The following is an 18,382-nucleotide window of genomic DNA, read 5'->3' as shown; positions in this document are numbered from 1 at the left end:
GGCCGGCACGCTGCTGCCGGTGCACCACGCTGATCCAAAGGCAGGAGCCAGGTGCTTCTCCTGGTCTCCCATGGGGTGCAGGAGCCAAGCACTTGGGCCATCCTTCACTGCACTCCCAGGCCATAACAGAGAGCTGGCCTGGAAGAGGTGCAACCAGGACAGAATCCGGGGCCCCTACTGGGACTAGAACCCGGTGTGCCGGTGCTGCAGGTGGAGGATTAGCCTATTGAGCCGTGGTGCCGGCCCGAATTTTCAACATTGTATAAAAAGCACACCCACAATCCCTGCATTCAGAAAAAATATTGTCAAAAATTAATTATTTTAAATAAAAATATATTATCTAATTTCATACTGCATTCAATTATATGGACATTTCATAGCAATATAAATTTGTACAGATCAATTACAAATTACATTAATAAAATAATTAATCATTCATTTGTGTGGTTTTTTTGTGCTTTTATTAATGCTGTCCTCTTAAATACTAACTAGTAACCCATAAATTTAGAATCTTTTTATAAATAAGAAATTAAAATAATGCATTTGCATCATGTCAGGAGAAGAGCTCAATGATTTAAAATATAAATGTTAAGAAAATTGAGGATTATCTGTCTTAGTTTTATTATGAGGATATCCATCCTCTAAAATTGTTTAGATATACCTAAATAAAATAAGGACTTACCATACAACAAGGGGCAGATATTGCTTAGCAGCAGGTTAAGCCTATATTTGCAATGCCCAGATTCCATCAGCATCTTAGATGCCTGTTCCAGCCCAGGTTACTCCCTTTCTGATCCTGTTTCCTGCTAATGCCCCATGGAACCGCACATGATGAGAGAATTATATAATTATATAACTTTCTGCCTACCATGTAGGAGACTCTGTTGGAGTTCCAGGCTCCTGGGTTTGGCCTGGCCCAGCTGTGGTTCTTGTGGCCAATTAGGGAGTGAACCAGCAGATGGAAGATATCTCTCACACACACACTCTGTCTCTCCTCCTCTCTGTCATTTTACCTTTCAAATCAATCATTCAATCAGCAAGTCATTCTGTGTAAGTCCCTAAGAACTTGTGATCGTAGCAACTAATTTTTTTTAAAGATTTATTTATTTATTTGAAAGAGTTACACATAGAGAGGAAAGGTAGAGAGAGAGAGAGAAAGAGAGGTCTTCCATCCAATGGTTCACTTCCCAATTGGCTACAACAGCCAAAGCTGCGCTGATTCGAAGCCAGGAGCCAGGAGCTTCCTGCGGGTCCCCCACATGGGAGCAGGGGCCCAAGGACCTGGGCCATCTTCTACTGCTTTCCCAGGCCATAGCAGAGTTGGATCAGAAGTGGAGCAGCCAGGTCTCAAACTGGCGCCCACATGGGATGCCTGTGCTTCAGGCCAGGGCATTAACCTGCTGTGCCACAACGCTAGCGCCAACAACTAAATTACTATTATGTAAACAACAACTTCATTCAACAGAAGTATTATTCACACTTTCCACATTATTCCACTTTGAAAACGTATAATAACTATAAATATTTGTTAGGTTAGTTATTTGTCTTTGTCCTATCTCCACAATCCAGTGGCTCTCTAGTCTTGGTTGAGTACTGTCAGTCAGGTGAAACTTCATTATGGTGGGATTAGAAAGTTTTATATCTGGGGACAGCTGATAACCCTCACTGGATGCTCCAGATGGTTTGAACTTGGAAAACAAACACAGATGAGGGTTGGTTTCTAGTTTTCTTTTCCTGTTCCGGGGTGTATTCCCTCTACCCTACAGCAGTTATCAAGCAGGAGCATTTTCTTTGTGTACTGTTTTGGAATTCTAATTTAATGCCCAGTTCACATGATGTTGTAGACATTTGTAATCTGCTAGACTGCATTCCATTACTACAAGGAAATATATGAGGCAACTAACTTTAAAAAGAAAAGAGATTTAATTTGGCTCATGGTAAGGAAATTCACAGTCCAAGATGGGCAGTGTCCTATTGGTTTGTCCTCCCATGATTGTGTACTTGCTGATTGTATACTTGCGGAGCGTAATACAGTGAGAGGGATTCTCTGTGGCTGTGTCTATGAACATATTTTTTATAAAGCCATTAACATTAATCCTAGGCCTCTGCCTAACAATCCAACCCTAGTCAATTCAATCACGCCCTAAGTCCCCATCTCTTAACACAATGTTAGTGTCACTGACATAAAACCTTGGGAAGCAAACCTTTAACACATTCACCTTAGGGAGACATTCAACACTGAACTAGCATCCAAACCACAGCAGGTCCTCAGTCAATGTGAAGTCTTCTAACTGATCCTGAACTTTGTGCAGATTTCAAGTTGTACCTTTTACCCAATTCCTCATGAGGTCGAAAGTAGAAATTAAAGCTCATTAGAGTTCTAGAGATATTTTAAAATGAAATCATGGTGAGAAATAGACACTCTCAATATTAAAAGATATCTCCCTTTGGTTTTTGATTTTGACTTATTGTTGGCTTCTGACCATTTTATCTATTTTTCTGTCTATCTATATTTATTTTAATTTCAGTTTTTTTTATCTCCTTTCCTTTCTGTTTCTCTTCTCTCATTCTCTCTGTCTTCTTTTTTCCTCCTTTCTTCCCTCTCTCAGTCTCTACTTCCATCTCTATCTGTCTCATCTACCTAATAGTTTCTTATTATATTTAGTGTCAGAATTTGTGATTTGCACAATATGGAAAGTTTTGGTTCTGTTGTTAAAATATTTTGGGGTAATCAACCTAGATTCTTCCAGATAATAAGATATCTTTTTCCAGATTCAGATAATAATCATCTTTCAGTATATTACTACAAATGCTCTAAGGAATATAGTGATAGGTAAATCACTGTTAACTAGACACTGTTTTAAAGCTTTCTCTTCTGTGTAGTTTCATCTGTTCCTTAAGTTCCATAATAACATATTTATTTTCATTTCCATGAAATTATATAAAAGCAGATTTAAGTAAATGTACCTGTTCAGTTTGGAGAAATGTCATGTTCAGTTTTGCCTATACTTTGAAAAGACAATCCTAAATCCTAAAACAATCTGGGAATAAAACAACAGAAAGCGAATTCTCTCTTTCTACTAAATTATGTTTCAAATTTTCCTAGTTCACTGTTATAAAAACAATCACATAATCACTGCCTGGTATTTTAAACAAGCCTTCTTATTATTTATGATCCAAAGGTCAATCATTCATATCAGTAAATAGATGATTAGCCATGCCGGTGTCAAGTAATACACCAACTTTAAGTTTTATTACTGTATCAGACCTTGACATCTACCCTTGTTCCCATGTTTACACTACTATAAAAAGGTCTTAGAAAATAACATTGTCTTGTCTAGGTTGTTTTAAGCCAGTAGGAGATGCAACAGAATATACAATCTACATAAACTAAGAAAGATAAAAATTTCTGCCACATTTCTTAAGAGAAGCACATTTTTCCTATCTCTGGTTCTGCATTAGAATTTTTAAAGCAAAATTTTATTATCTGCTCGATTCTGCTGCAAACATTTCTGATCTAATGCCATGATAAACAAAACCTTGTTAATTAATATCCCGTGGCCTGTCAAACATCCAATTACAGTATATAAACATCATGAATTGTATGTCTTATTTTCTCTCTATTCTTGGAGGAATTAAAAATGTAAATTAATAATAAGAAAATCAAATTGTTCTCACTGTTCTGATTTTTTTTATTTTAAAATATTTTAGAGAAACCATGTTATTGCATAACAAAATTCAAGTCCACTCCACTTCCAATCCAGCACTTGCTAATGCACCTGGGAAATCTTTAGAAGATGGCCAGAGTTTGGGCTCAAGTCCCTTGCAGGAGAATCGGATAAAGCTCATGGCTCCAGAGTTCAATTGCCCACCACTGGCAGTTGCACCCAATTGGGGTATGAACCACCAGATAAAAGATTTCTATGTATCCCTCCCTCTTTCTCTCTCTGTAACTCTGCCTTTCAAATAAAGAAATAAATCCTTTTTTTAAAAGATTTATCCCTTTATTTGAAAGAGCTAGAGAGAGAGAAAAAGAGAGAAAGAGAGAGAAAGAGATCCTCCCTACACTGGTTGACTCCCCAAAGGGCCACAAAGTCTGGGACTGACCCATGCCAAAGCCAGGAGTCAGCAGCCTCCCTCCAGGTGTCCCATGGAAGTGCAGGGTTCCAAGCATTTAGCCCATCCTCCACTGGTTTCCCAGGTGCATCATCAGGGAGCTTGACCAGAAGTGGAACAACCAGGACTCAAAACTGGTGCCCACATGGGATACCTGTCCCGCAGGCAGCATTACCGGCTATACTACAGCACCAACCCCAGAAATAAATCTCAATTTTTTTTGGAATAGAAAATAAGGAAAGGTCAGGTCTGGAAATTGAAAGAACATTTCACCTTCTTTAATCAAAAGTTATTTAAATTTATATGAGGAACAAATTTCGTGTATTTCATATACACAGATTTAAGACCACAATGATACTATCCGCCCTTCTCTCCCTCCTTGCCTTGCTTCTTCCTTTTTTCCTCCTTCCTTTCTTATTGTTCTTTCAATTTTTACAATGTCATCATTTCAGTTTATTTTAGAATCACAAGCTTCACTCTCCAGGAATAAAGAATTCAACAAGTAGTAAGTAGAAAAACCACTGTTCTTAAAGAGTATTGGCAAGGGCTATAAACAATAATCACATATCAAAATGTCAATTTTGCTCTTGTACTTTTGTTTAGTACTCTGTATATCCAACCCACATCATCCAGGATTGATGTAATTGCCTACTTATTGGGATCTAACCAGAGTTCTGTTAATCAGGTTAATTATACTCTATCAGTTCTGGATTTATTTTAAGTAACATCAGTCTTCTATATATACTCGGTAATAATTATGACCCTATTAACTATAGCAAAATGCCTCACTGGGAAGATTCTGAATGCATTAAATATCACCACACCTGCCTTCACCTTTCCCAATGTATAATTATTTCTGCTTGTTAATGTATCTGTACTACTGTATTCCCATCTCCAAGGTTATCCAGTTCTTTATAATTTCCATATAAGATTCTCAAGGACAAAAGTATTCCAAAAGATTACACTAGATATGTATTTTCTCAATGAACTATTTTTTAAGCAATTATTTCATTGCTAAATGGTAAGGGAAAATTTCAAAATAGGACAAATAATATTATATTAGTGGTGGCATGATTCTATTGTCTATGAAGGATGGGACCATTTTACACATTTTTATGTGTATATATTTTTCATAAAATCCAAGACTTTATGTGGAAAAAGAGATGAATATTTAAGATTGTTTTAAAATTAATTTTTGTGTAATTCAGGTTATTAGCTTTCTAAATGTCATTTAGAAATTTTCTAAAACCACATTTAATGATAACCAACTGCTATTTCTACATATTTTTTTCTTTCTTTGAGATTTTATTTAAAAGAAAATGCATGCAACATATTTCATTTATAGTCCACAATATGGTATGGAGAAAAGAGCATAGGGAACATATTTCATCCAAGTATGAGTAGATGTAAATTTTATGAACAAATGTTACAGTTACTTAGAAGAAACAAAAAGGATGGGTGTTGCAAAGAGATAACTCTTTCCAGTTCTAATTACTTCCAATTCAACGCTAAGAAAAAGAAGAAAGCAAATAAGCACACCCAGAAACTGAATTCCATATTTTTCTTCTTAGAAATGAATATGCTTGAAAGTAAGCATTTCTGATATATATGATACAGTGTTCTCATAAAAAGCTTAGCTTATTTCTAGGAGTGGTTGTTTCCCTAGATAATATGAAAAAAATGTTTGAAATGGAGTCTTCTGAAATATAGCATAGATTCCTTTTATTTAAATGTACTTGTATATTCCCATTTTTATTAATGTGACCCATTTTTAAATAAAGCTATGACACAAAATAGCTTCTTTCCTCTAGAACAATGCAACAAAAGCTAATATATTATTTTATATTTGTTAAATGAATATTATTATGAAGTATATTAAAATAATACATTATTAACACATACATTCAGTGTCTTCTTCACATATAAATTGTATTAATTGAAACATAAGACATACTTATTTTAGGGATTAAACATTCTATCTAGCAAAGTTTCATCTAAATTTAAGTATATTTATTAAATACTTGAAAATACACACAATGTTACTTGATTTTAAAATGAGTTTATTAACAGTATAGTTTATTAAATATTGCAGTATTCTAATTTATTTTATATTTTTAATTTTTAAAATAGTAATTGTATTTATTCAGAAATCTGAGAACTCAGGGTTTATGAACATTTTGTAGAAACTAAATTAAATCAGAAATGAAAATGAACTCCGTTTCAGATGCTCAATGTAAAAACCATATTAAACAAAATTAAAATAAGTAGTTTTAAACAATCTAAAGCAATATAAAATCCTGAGTCATTTACAGAGCTTTAGCAATGCAGATTTTGATCTATTTTCCTTAATATTAGGAAGAAAGCATAGATTTATAGGCCAGCAAATAGACTTCAACTGTTTAAAAGGTTTTAATCTAATTTTCTAAGCAGATTGAAAGAAATTGTGAAATCATTAGAATGGAAACAAAAGAAAAATTAAATGAGAAATTAATGATTACTTCCATGATGGAAGAACTAATAAATCTATAAAGATGATAATCCTTGGTATCTGGCATTGTAATTTTATGACCTCTCCTATGCTTTAATTAAGTACCCAGACACAAACAAGAGACTCAGTTCTGGAATATTTTCCTTGTACGTTGCTATCAAGTCATCCTGGTGCTACATTAGGAAATTGTTGCCTGTGACAGCTATTTTTTAAAAAAGTTTAATCTTAAAAAAACTACAAAAGTTTAAGAATGGAAAATGTATCTTAGAATGACAATGAAAGATAAATACTGGGGGCCGGCACTGTGGAACAGCAGGTAAAGCCACCGCCTGCAGTGCTGGCATCCCATATGGGCGGTGGTTTGAGTCCCAGTTGCTCCACTTCTGATCCAGCTTTCTGCTATAGCCTGGGAAAGCAGTAGAAGATGACCAAAGTCCTTGGGCCCCTGCACCTGTATGGGAGACCCGGAAGAAGCTCCTGGCTCCTGGCTTCGGATCTGAGCAGCTCCGGCCATTGCGGTCTTCTGGGGACTGAATCAGCAGATGGAAGACCCTTTCTCTCTCTCTCTCTCTCTCTCTCTCTCTCTCTCTGCCTCTAACTCTCTGTAACTCTGCCCTCTGCCTTTCAAATAAATAAATCTTAAAAAAAAGAAAGATAAATATTGCAACAATAAATCCTAACCAATAGCCCTGAGTGCAGTTTTAATCCATAAGGTGAAACAAAAGCCAAGAAATAAACAATGGAATGAGTTTAATTTATAAAGTACTGGGGCCAGCATTGTGGTGCAATGTGTTAAGGCATTGTTTGTGAAGACCCCATGATGGCATTCCACGTAACACATCATATTCCAGTCTCAGTTGCTCCTCTTCTGATCCAACTCCCTGATAATGCCTGGTAAAGCAGTGGCTGATGAATCAAGTACTTGGGTCCCACCCATGTAGTAGACCCTGAGGAGTTGCAGGTACTGGCTTTGGTCTGGTTCAATCCTGTTGTTGTGGCCATTTGGGGAATGAACCAGAAGTTAAACAATTCTCTCTCTCTCTCCTTTTCCTTCCTCTTCCCTTCTCCTTTTCAAATAACTAGAATAAATCTTAAAAAAATATTCTAAACCACCATTGCTACTATGGACATGGAAAGAGATTCCAATAGATAATTTCAACTATGGTATGTTAATTTATTCAATTATTCATGCTTTTCATTTACTTATTTGAATCAAATTTTTCTTTACATCATTTTCATTCTATCTGAATAAATCCTTTAATTTTTCTTGCAGTGAAGTTTTATTGATCATGAATTCTCCCCATTTTTTTTAGAAATAATTAATATTCTTGTTCCTTTATGAGTTGTGTTCTATTTCTTTTCTCTGGCTTATTCAAATTTTTTCTCTTTGTCTTTGGTTATCTGTAGTTTGAATATGAAGGCTTTGGGACACTTATCTGGCTTCGTGGTCTCTGGTCATCCTGGACTTGTGTGGTTTAGTGCCTGTAATTAAATTCAGAATGCTCTCTCCCATGATTACTCAAAAGTTTTGTTTCCTCTCCATATTCTCTTTTTCATCTGGAATTCTACACACATGAAGCAAAAGTCATAAATATTGTCCTTGGATTTTCTGTTATATTTTTCACACAGTTTCTCTTTGGGCTTCAGTTCCTGAAATTTCTATTCTTGAAGCCCACCAGTGTTTCCTAAAATTATCAATAGATAAAATACAATGTATTCAAGAACATATTAATAGCAATGTTTATTTCTATAATACAATATTTTTGGTTTATACCCTTTTCTTTTGATACTTTCTCAGCTAATGCTTATCTGTAAGTATAACTCCCATGTATTCTTGCATGTTGTCTAATTTTTACATTAGTTAAAATTATTTGAGATATCTTGTGTGTGAAGTCCAACCACCACGGTAGGAGTCTCCATCTTAATGCTTGCTTTGTCTCTTTGGAGACAGAAGAGTTTGTTTCTGCCTCTTCATGGACCTGAAGTTGTGTTGTTGAAAGTCAGACACGTCATATCAGATAGCAGGAATGAAGTAAAGGGAGTTTTAGAATAGAACAGAGTTGAGCTGCAGTCCATGTTTCTTGTAGTTACAGGTATGGCAGGCATCCACATTTTAGTGTCTTTGTTTTGGTCTTCCCTCATGTTTTGGAGTTTCCCTAAGTATTTTCACTCAGAGTCAGTTCTTTCAGATGCAATTTGCTCTAAATAAATTATATCTTACAGACTTGGTAATATGTGTGGAAAGATTATTCTATATTCTGATTAAATATTGGGTCTGTGCTGGTCCTGATTCCTGGGACTATGACTTTGAGGAGTGATTTTTCCTTTCCTTGCTCACTGCTCCTTACCCCTTGCTGAAATGGTTCCAATGTTTCCTTGAATTTCCATCCTCTATTACCGTATCCCCTGTCTCTCCTTTGGGTGCGAGTAGAGATAGAAGTTTCTTTTGATATTGTGCTCTACTGACATCTTTTCCTGGGGGCGAGCCATTTTTTAGAGAGAATGAGCTTGGCATGTTTCACAAAGATGTTCTTCACTTCCTTCTCCCAAGGTGAGGAAGGGGTTTTTCTGGGCTCTGCATCATGAGAGTTTGTTTGAGTATCTAAAGGAAAATTTATGAAAATATGGGAACCCCTCAAGACTAAAAAGCCCAGCTTTCTTACTCTCAGCGTAGTCAACAATCATCTATAAATTATTTTTTAAAGATTTATTTATTTATTTGAAAGTCAGAGTTACACAGAAATAAAGGAGAGGGTGGTTCACTCCTCAATTGGCCAAAAAGGCTGGAGCTGCACCGATCCAAAGCCAGGAGCCAGGAGCTTCTTCCAGGTCTCCCACATGGGTGCAGGGGCCCAAGGACTTGGGCCACTTTGTACTGCTTTCCCAGGCCACAGCAGAGCTAGATGGGAAGTGGAACAGCCAGGACTCAAACCAGCACCCATATGAGATGCCAGCGTCACAAGTAGTGACTTAATCCACTGCACCCCAGTGCAGGCCTCCATAAAACTTGCAAAGTAGTCATTTATGTGTTTCCACTGTTATGTCTCCAGTGACTTTTGCTCATGGTTAGCATGCATCAATTGACTATCTCTGAATTTGCTTATATCTCCAAATTCAGGAATGATGGCTTCCCTGTGATCTCAGTTCTCTGAAGGACCAGGAAAATTCATCCATTTTCACTTTGTGTATTTTTTATTCATATTGTAAGGACATAGGTGGTCGTTACCAAACATTCAGCATTCCAGAAATAAAACTGCAAGATTGCTCTATTTATTGTGAATGCAAAGCAAAACAGAAATACCAGCAAAGGTTAAAAAGCATTTGCTATTAAACTGAGTCTGAGTCTCTATTACTTGATTTTACATATACTTTAGGGTCAGTGAAGACCAATTTCATTGTTAAAATATGCAGATGTGAATATAATGGGGAAATCTGGTTACACCAAATCCTGCTGTAATCTCTACATTTTGTTCATGATGAAGTAATGCATATTTTTTTTTGTTAAACAAATTTTTATTATACTTTGCAAATCTCAGGGTAGCACCATGTTTATCGACTGCAACAACCAATTGACTAATTGGGGCCTTAACCTAGTGCTTAAGTTTGTATGATACTATTCTTACAATTATTTATATTTTTGGAAGATTCATTTATTTATTTGAAAGGCAGAGTGACAGAGAGAGGGAGGGAGAGACAGAGAAAGAGAGAGGGTTAGAGTGAAATTTCCAGCCCCTAGTTTAACCGCCAAATGGCATCGTTGGCTAGGACTAAGTCCAGACCAAAGCCAAGAGCCAGAAACTCCTTCCCAGTCTCCCTCATGATTGGCAGAAGCCCGAGCATCCTGGTCAAGTTCTGCTTCCTTCTCATGCACAGGATCTGGGAACTGAATTGCAAACATTAGAGGAACAGGCACACAATATGGTATGCCCAAGTCACACACAACTCTTACTCCACAATTATTTATGCATTTACTCTCCTATAATTATGTATATCTATCTGATATGAATATAAATCAGTTAATGTTTAATAAATTGTTTTTTGTCTCTCTAATATGTTGGTAAAGAAGGATTTTTTGTTTGTAGGGATATTTTATTTTCCTAGTAACATTTACTAAATATTTTGTTTGCTTCATATTTCCTTACATAGTTGACTCATAGTCTATGAATTAAAATATTCATATGTGTTTAGAGTAGGTAGAGAATTGTCCATGCATCCATTTTAACCAAATACCCATTTTGAAGTAATTCTTTGACAATTAACTTTGGGAGCAAGCGTTTAGGACTAATGGTTAAAATGCTTGCACCCCACACTGGAGTGCCTCTGATTGAGTTATGGCTGTGCTCCAAAGTGCAGCTTCTAGCCAATGTGCAAGCCAGGGGAGGAAGGCAGCAGCAGTGGATTAAGAAATTGGATCCCTACCACCTAACTTGAAAAGCTGGATTGGGTTCCTGTCATATAAATTTTAAAAAATGAGCCGTTGGCACCATGGCTCACTAGGCTAAACCTCTGCCTGCGGCGCTTGCACCCCAGGTTCTAGTCCTGGTTGCTCCTCTTCCAGTCCAGCTCTCTGCTGTGGCCCGGGAAGGCAGTGGAGGATGGCCCAGGTCCTTGGGCCCTGCGCCTGCATGGGAGACCAGGAGGAAGTACTTGGCTCCTGCCTTCAGATCAGTGCGGTGCGCTGGCTGCAGCACGCCGGCTGTAGCGGCCATTGTGGGGTGAACCAACGGCAAAGGAAGACCTTTCTCTCTGTCTCTCTCTCTCACTGCCCACTCTGCCTGTCAAAAAAATAAATAAATAAATAAATATTTGAAAATTCCATTTAAAATATTCAAATATATTAATTTGGAAATATATACAAATATCTAATATATGTAATTTTCTTTAAAATACAACAAAATAAATGTCCTTTTTTATCTGTGAGTTTGGGCAGTGAATTACATTCTGAATGAACAACTTGAGCACTAATTTTATCTCACTGTTATCATTGGATGATTGGTCTGCCTGCATACATCTTCTCCAGCCATTGGCCTCAAATAACTGTTTCCTCTGATCTCTAAGTACTGCAAGGAAATATTTCTGATGTCTTTTTATTTAATACAATCTGGGCACCGCACTGACCTGAAGGCAGGAGCCAGGTGCTTCTCCTGGTCTCCCATGTGGGTGCAGGACCCAAGGACTTGAGCCATCCTCCACTGCACTCCCAGGCCACAGCAGAGAGCTGGACAGGAAGAGGAGCGATTGGGACTAGAACCTGGTGTGCTGGTGCCATAAGCGGAGGATTAGCCTACTGAGCCGCAGCGCCGGGCCCCAAATTCACATTTTAAATGTCATATTTTATCTGAAATGTTCAACAAATATATACAGATTGAATTTAATATAAATTGTTTCATGGATAACTAAGTCACTGAATAATGCATAACGTCTTATAGAAATGTCATCTTTTATTTCAGAAAAATTAGTGATTTGTAAATACATATATGTATAACATATAAATGTATTTGTTAATCCATTTTTAAATTTTTGTATTTATGGTCAGTGCAGGAGATACAAAGTAGTTAAAAAATAAAATATGTAGTTTACTTTCACTCATTCCCCAATGTGTTCTGAAGTAACACAATAGAAGAGAAAGAGCTTCCATATTCTAGATATATATGCTCGAAGGCATTATGTATTTCATACCATGCTAAATGTATCAGGATAAATAAATAATTTAAAATTTTATATACGGTGCCATTTTCCTCATGTAAAGACTAATCTAAGTTAATTTTAGCAGTGCACCTATTCATATCACTGTTGTGATGTTGAAATATTAATAACGTCCAGAAATACTCAGCTATATATAATATATATAATGAATTGAAATATGCATCAATTATGTACAAGAGGCTAACAAGTGTTTTTCAAACATGTATGTAGCCATCATCTTAATTTCCAACGAATTCCTTCATTTATGTCATGCTGTTTGTCCCCATCAAAAAGAACTACTAATTCTTATTTTCCTTCATTTATTATTTTTATTTCCAGCTGAAAATTCATTATGTTTCCATGCCTTTATGACTTTTTGATTTTCATTAGAGATCAGTAAGCTACTGGGAAATAATCATATCTTAGATACAATACAAGCAGGGTCTCTCTACCTGATTACATTGTATTGTGTTTTTAAATTAATATCTGCAAACTGAGCTCAATTAAATACTTTATGAACAATAAATTGCATTTAAATTGCTTTATGGATAATGTATTGTCATAAAGTATAATTTAAGAAAAACTTATCACTGCTTGGTTATGTTGAAATGGAATCCTGATAAATATTAACCCCTACAAATAGATTTAAAAAATCTGAAATGAAAGTTCTTTTTAAACTGCTGAAATATTAGGATCAATTGTCATGTCAGAGGATTCATGTAATAAATTAAACTATGCAGACTGCTTAAAGAATAACACAGTGAAAATATTAATGTGGGTGTCTTGAGTTTCTGGAACATTTTGCACAACCAGTACAGCTTTTGCTCTGGCAATAACATCTCTAATGCAAAATTAAAACCAAGAGTGCTCATTCCAGATGGATAAGATCAAGTGTAAACATATTTTCATACGTTGCATTTGAGAACAGAACATTGCTGAGAATGTAAAAATAAAACCACTTTTTCTAGCTATTCCTCAGTTCAAACTGAGTTCAGATCCTTCCTCCTAGTCTCCAATGAGCAGATGTTTCTAACATATTTGGGGGGTTTAACAACCATAGGAAAAGGACACCAAAGCCCTTTGCCAAGTGAAGTCATACTCACCTTCAATCCAGATTCTAAACGGGAGTAGATGCTGAGAGCAACCATCTAGATGACCCTGAATGACAGTCTGTCAAATTAGCAGACATATCAGCCTTGCAACTCAGCCTGGAGGCTAGCGCTGATAATTTGAGCTTAACGAAAAATATTATCTCTTTCACCTTTGGCGAAAGGGAATAAAACATCAAACATTAAGAAGCACAAACAATATTTAAAAAGAGGGCAACCATTTGATGTCAAGGCTAAGAAAGTGTTTGGGACACCCACCTCTCATATCAGAGTGCCTGCTTAGTCCCAGTGTCAATTAAGAACCTACCTTCTTGCTAATGTGCACGCTGGGATGCAGCTGAAACACATGTAATTTTGCCAACAACATCAGAGGCCTGTACTGAGTTCTGGACTCCTGGTTTCAGTAAATTGGAATGCAAGATATCTCTGTCTTCCTCTCTGCTTTACTAATAAATGAAAATTTTGAAAAATGCAGACAAAACTGTCATATACTCTATATTTGACTTCAACATGCCATGTTGTCATTTGTGCCAAAGATCACAAACGGCAAATTTTGTTTGGGCAATGTGAAACATTTAAAATTCTAGTCATTTGGGAAATCTTTGAAAATCTTGTTTATGAATTCATTAATTGTTCACTGTGTTTTTATTCACAACTATGTAGTAGAGGGGTATTCTCCCTTTTTTTTGAGCTTCCATGAACAACTACATAAAAAAGTATAAGCTATTAATGGCTGAAGCTTCTTGAACCATACTGACACGTAATCTGAATACAGATATGGACAAAAACAAAAATGTATGAATATCAGGTTTGACCAAACTGCAGATTTGCGTCATATCTCAAAGGTGTAAATGGATAAATGCTGATAGCTTAGTAAGTGAGAATGCTGAATACTGTATTTTTAGGCCTATGTTTAAGGCCAGCGCCACGGCTCAATAGGCTAATCCTCTACCTTCGGTGCCAGCACACTGGGTTCTAGTCCTTGTTGGGGTGCCGGATTCTGTCCCAGTTGCTCCTCTTCCAGTCCAGCTCTCTGCTGTGGCCCGGGAGTGCAGTGGAGGATGGCCCAGGTCCTTGGGCCCTGCACCCACATGGGAGACCAGGAGAAGCACGTGGCTTCTGGCTTTGGATCAGCGCGGTGTACCAGCTGCAGCGTGCTGGCTGCAGTGGGCACTGGAGAGTGAATCAAAGGTAAAGGAAGACCTTTCTCTCTGTCTCTCTCTCTCACACTGTCCACTCTGTCTGTCAAAAAAAAAAAAAAAAAAAAAAAAAGACTATATTTAAGTACTATACTTTTAAAGGATTCAAAAGGACTGTATTTTTAAATGCTGAGTTACTATATTTTAAAGAATTTGGCAGTATGCCGTTAAATGATGAAGTTTAATGTTTTACCAAAAATACTGAAATTTTAGAGGAAAAGCTATAAGGATTTATGAAGAAAAAAATGGAAAATATTTTGTTACAATTATGAAACAAGATTATCTCTGCATATTTAAATGCTGAAAAACTAATATTTTTGCAACAGTGATATTTTTTCAACAGATTGATGTTAAACAGAAGTTTCAAAACTGGGTAAGAGAATTTAGTTTGAATCAGATTTGTCACTAAAATGCTTATGAAAGCTTTGGCAATTTAATTAACTTCTCTGTACTTCAGTATTATTATTTCAAATGGTAATGAGAATTCTGACCTCCAATATTTGTTGTAGGAATTCATGATTAAAGTAAGAGAAAAATTCTAGTGGCTAATGAACATGAAAAGAAAATGATTTTCCTCCTAGGAATACATAATGCTTCCTTAAAATTACATTTTAGTAAGAATACTTAACAAAATCCATGTAAAAAGTGAAACTTAAGTTAACTTAAATATTTAATAATAATTCCATATATTCATGCAAAGTAGAATAGAAATAATTAAATGTGAAACAGAAAAATATTCTTTTTCATTAATTTTGTGAAACTCCCACTCATGTAACTTTGCAAGTATGTATTAAAATGACTAATCAAATTGTATACTTTTTCTAATTTACAAATATTACCCAAAAAGTAAATAAAATATTATTTCTGTTAAATATTGTATCTACAAGTTCAATTTCTGAGTAAACTATTTAATGTGTAATTTTTAACTCTTGAAATAAAATATACACACACACACATATATAGGGTGCACTTTTAGAAATAAAGTCTTGAGTGAATTAGACAAAAATCTGACCAGTATTTCAGCTGGCTTTCGCGTAGATATCAAAATATCAATTCTATGACCTATTTGGACATGCAAAGTGACTAATATTCCATGAAAACGTAAAAGAAAATGACAAGGTGGGAGGACTATTCAATCAGAAAACAGTCAGTATAAAGTCACGTTAATTAAGATGTGAGAGTAATATAAGCATAGATAAACAAGCCCATTTGCAAAAACATGTCTAGTGGTACAGTTTACAGGCTTGTTTGCACTCCAGAATTCAAGTTCTGAAGCGGAATCACAGGAAGTGGTAGTAGGAGGTAGAACCACTGCAGGAGTTCTTTGCGTGCTCCCCAGCGCCAGGGGAAGTCTCTGCATCTCCCTGGACAACTCAGGAAGGACTGGGCGCCATTCAACACCGGGCAGGGCTCTGCAGCGCGATCGCACCTCCAGGGGCAGTGGCCCAGTGTGCGGAGCCTGGCCCCAGGCAGCTCCCTGCCTCGAATAGGGGCTCTCCTCCTGAGCTCCTCGCCTGTTCACGTGAAAAAGCTGAAGCTGTCTGAGCTGAAAGAGGAGGGAGAAGCGGGCCTTTCCTACCAGGGCCTCAAGGCCGAGCTCACAGAGCGCCTGCAGGCTGCGAGGCACTGCGCGGAGGCCGAGGGCCGTCTGGCAGTGGAGCCCTGGGCCTGCAGCCTGGACCTGGGCGGGGATTCCGCCGCGCGCTCCGGAACAGGCCTGGAGCAGGAGGCCGTAGCCAGCAGCGACAACCAGGAGGAGGAGGAGGAGGAAGGAGAGGAGGAGGAGGAAGGGATTGCCGCCCTGGATGGGACAACCAGGAGGAGGAGGAGGAGGAAGGAGAGGAGGAGGAGGAAGGGATTGCCGCCCTGGATGGCGACCAGATGGATCTAGGAGAGGAAAACGCGGCGGCGGGGGCTGCCCACTCGGGCCTCATGGAGGAGAAGGCAAAACAGGTGACCACATCATTTTCATCAAACTTCTCTCCATAATCTTCAGTCTCAGGGTCGCAGGTTTTTATTCCTTCCAGAGAAAATGCATAAGAGAATTCCTCACCTAGCAACATTCCAACTTGTGGTTCGTGACCAGCCAATCCGAGCTTCATGTGTGATCTATCTTTTCTGTATAAATGCCTTACAGGGATCTTCTCTGAAATCTTCATCTGAAAACAAACTTAGCCTTTTGACACATCAAAAGATGTCCTTCCTCCAGCCCCCAAAAGGCAAAGCTCTCCATAGTAATCAAAGCACTGAGGCGATCACTTGATAGTCTAAAATGAAAATCACAATTATAAGTATCTAGACAAATCACTGTATCATCGAAGTGCTCGTCTTCAACGTTGGGCTGAGGAGATTTGGCTCTGCTGTACTTATTCTCTTGAGTGCACTCAAAATATCCACGACCATTATCTGCCCTCAGGTGATTTTACGCCTCCTTTTATTATCATGACTTTCTGCTCTCTTCTGCTGTCTCCTGCCACCAGATCCCCCACCACCATCACCGTGAACAGCAAGGTGGGGCCACTGCTCTAACCCCACGGCCTCTTTGGCTGCCCTGCGCTGTTCAGGGTTGTTGCTGCAGTGTTGCCTTTAAAATCAGTAAGGAATTTCTTGCTAGGCGGCCACTGATCCCGCATGTTCTCTGCCACAATTGTGTAGTTAAATTTAATTTTGGTCAAAAGGAAAAGCCAATTTTCCAATATCCGAAGAGTATATTTTATCCAGAATGTCCCCTGAGAGGGCAGAGTTAGAGGACAAGAGGACAAAAGGGTCCTGAAGAAAGATTGTGAAGTTGTGATAAAGATTGGCTTGCCAGGAGCTGGGAGAATTACCTGGGTTATTAAATACGCAGCTAAGAATCCTGGTAAATTCAACATTCTTGGCACAAATACTATTATGGGTAAAATGATGGTGGCAGGTTTTAAGAAGCAAATGTAGATACTGCAAAACTGAGCACACTGGTACAGACAGCCCCACAGTGTCTTGGAAAGTTTTTTGAGATTTCTCCTCTGAAGAAGAGAAACTTCATTCTGGACGAGACAAATGTGTGTGCTGCTGCCCAGAGGAGAAAAATGTGCCTCTTTGAAGGTTTCCATTGAGAAGCTTTTGTAGTTTCCCCAAAAGATGAAGATTATGAGCAAAGAACACAGAAGAAAGCAGAAGTTGAGGGGGAAAACCTATGGAAACATGCAGTGCTCAAAATGAAATGCAGTCCCCAAAATGGCCCTGTTTTTCCCAGCTGAGGTGGTTATTCAAAGAGAGGGAATTACAACAGAGGTGCAATGTCCAGCAGAGGGAAGTATATCCAGGACTTAAGAGGATGAGGAAACAATTGTGACAACAAAAATGAAATCAGGGCTTTAACCACTGGCAGCAGGGTAAATTATGGGGTCAGAATCCATGGAGTCACCATTATCACCAAGAATATTATTGCATACCCAAAGAAAATTAACTGATGACTATTTCTCTAAAACCTTCAAAAACAAACAAAAACACTGAGAGTCATTAGGTCATCATATTAATGCACTTAGAAAATATATTCTAAACATCTACTCCCCTCAGGTGCTAGAAAGGAAACAGAGAGCCTTAATCAGACACTAAGTCTGCTGGCATCTTGATCTCCAGACCTGTGGCAAATGGATTTCTGTTGCTTTTAAGCCACCCAGTGTATGTTATCTTCTTATGGAATCTCAAAAAGACTAAGACATCTGGTCATATGGTTTATCAACACAGCTTGTTTTGCAAAAGAGTGGAAGCAATTATTGAATTTTCACTTTTGGGTTTCATTC

At 37.5% G+C, this 18,382-nt stretch overlaps 1 pseudogene; it reads left to right on the top strand.

Annotated features, from left to right (window-relative positions):
* LOC103349130 (heterogeneous nuclear ribonucleoprotein U-like) overlaps window positions 1-17,836 on the top strand; it is a 183,519-nt pseudogene extending 165,683 nt beyond the window's left edge.
* Window positions 17,837-18,382: the final 546 nt, after the last annotated feature.

The sequence above is a fragment of the Oryctolagus cuniculus genome, chromosome 9 (genome assembly GCF_051225735.1).
Source record: "Oryctolagus cuniculus isolate XC-2025 breed Fujian yellow rabbit chromosome 9, ASM5122573v1, whole genome shotgun sequence".
In the NCBI taxonomy this organism is placed as follows: Eukaryota; Metazoa; Chordata; class Mammalia; order Lagomorpha; family Leporidae; genus Oryctolagus; species Oryctolagus cuniculus.
This window is presented reverse-complemented; position numbering and strand designations above follow the sequence as displayed.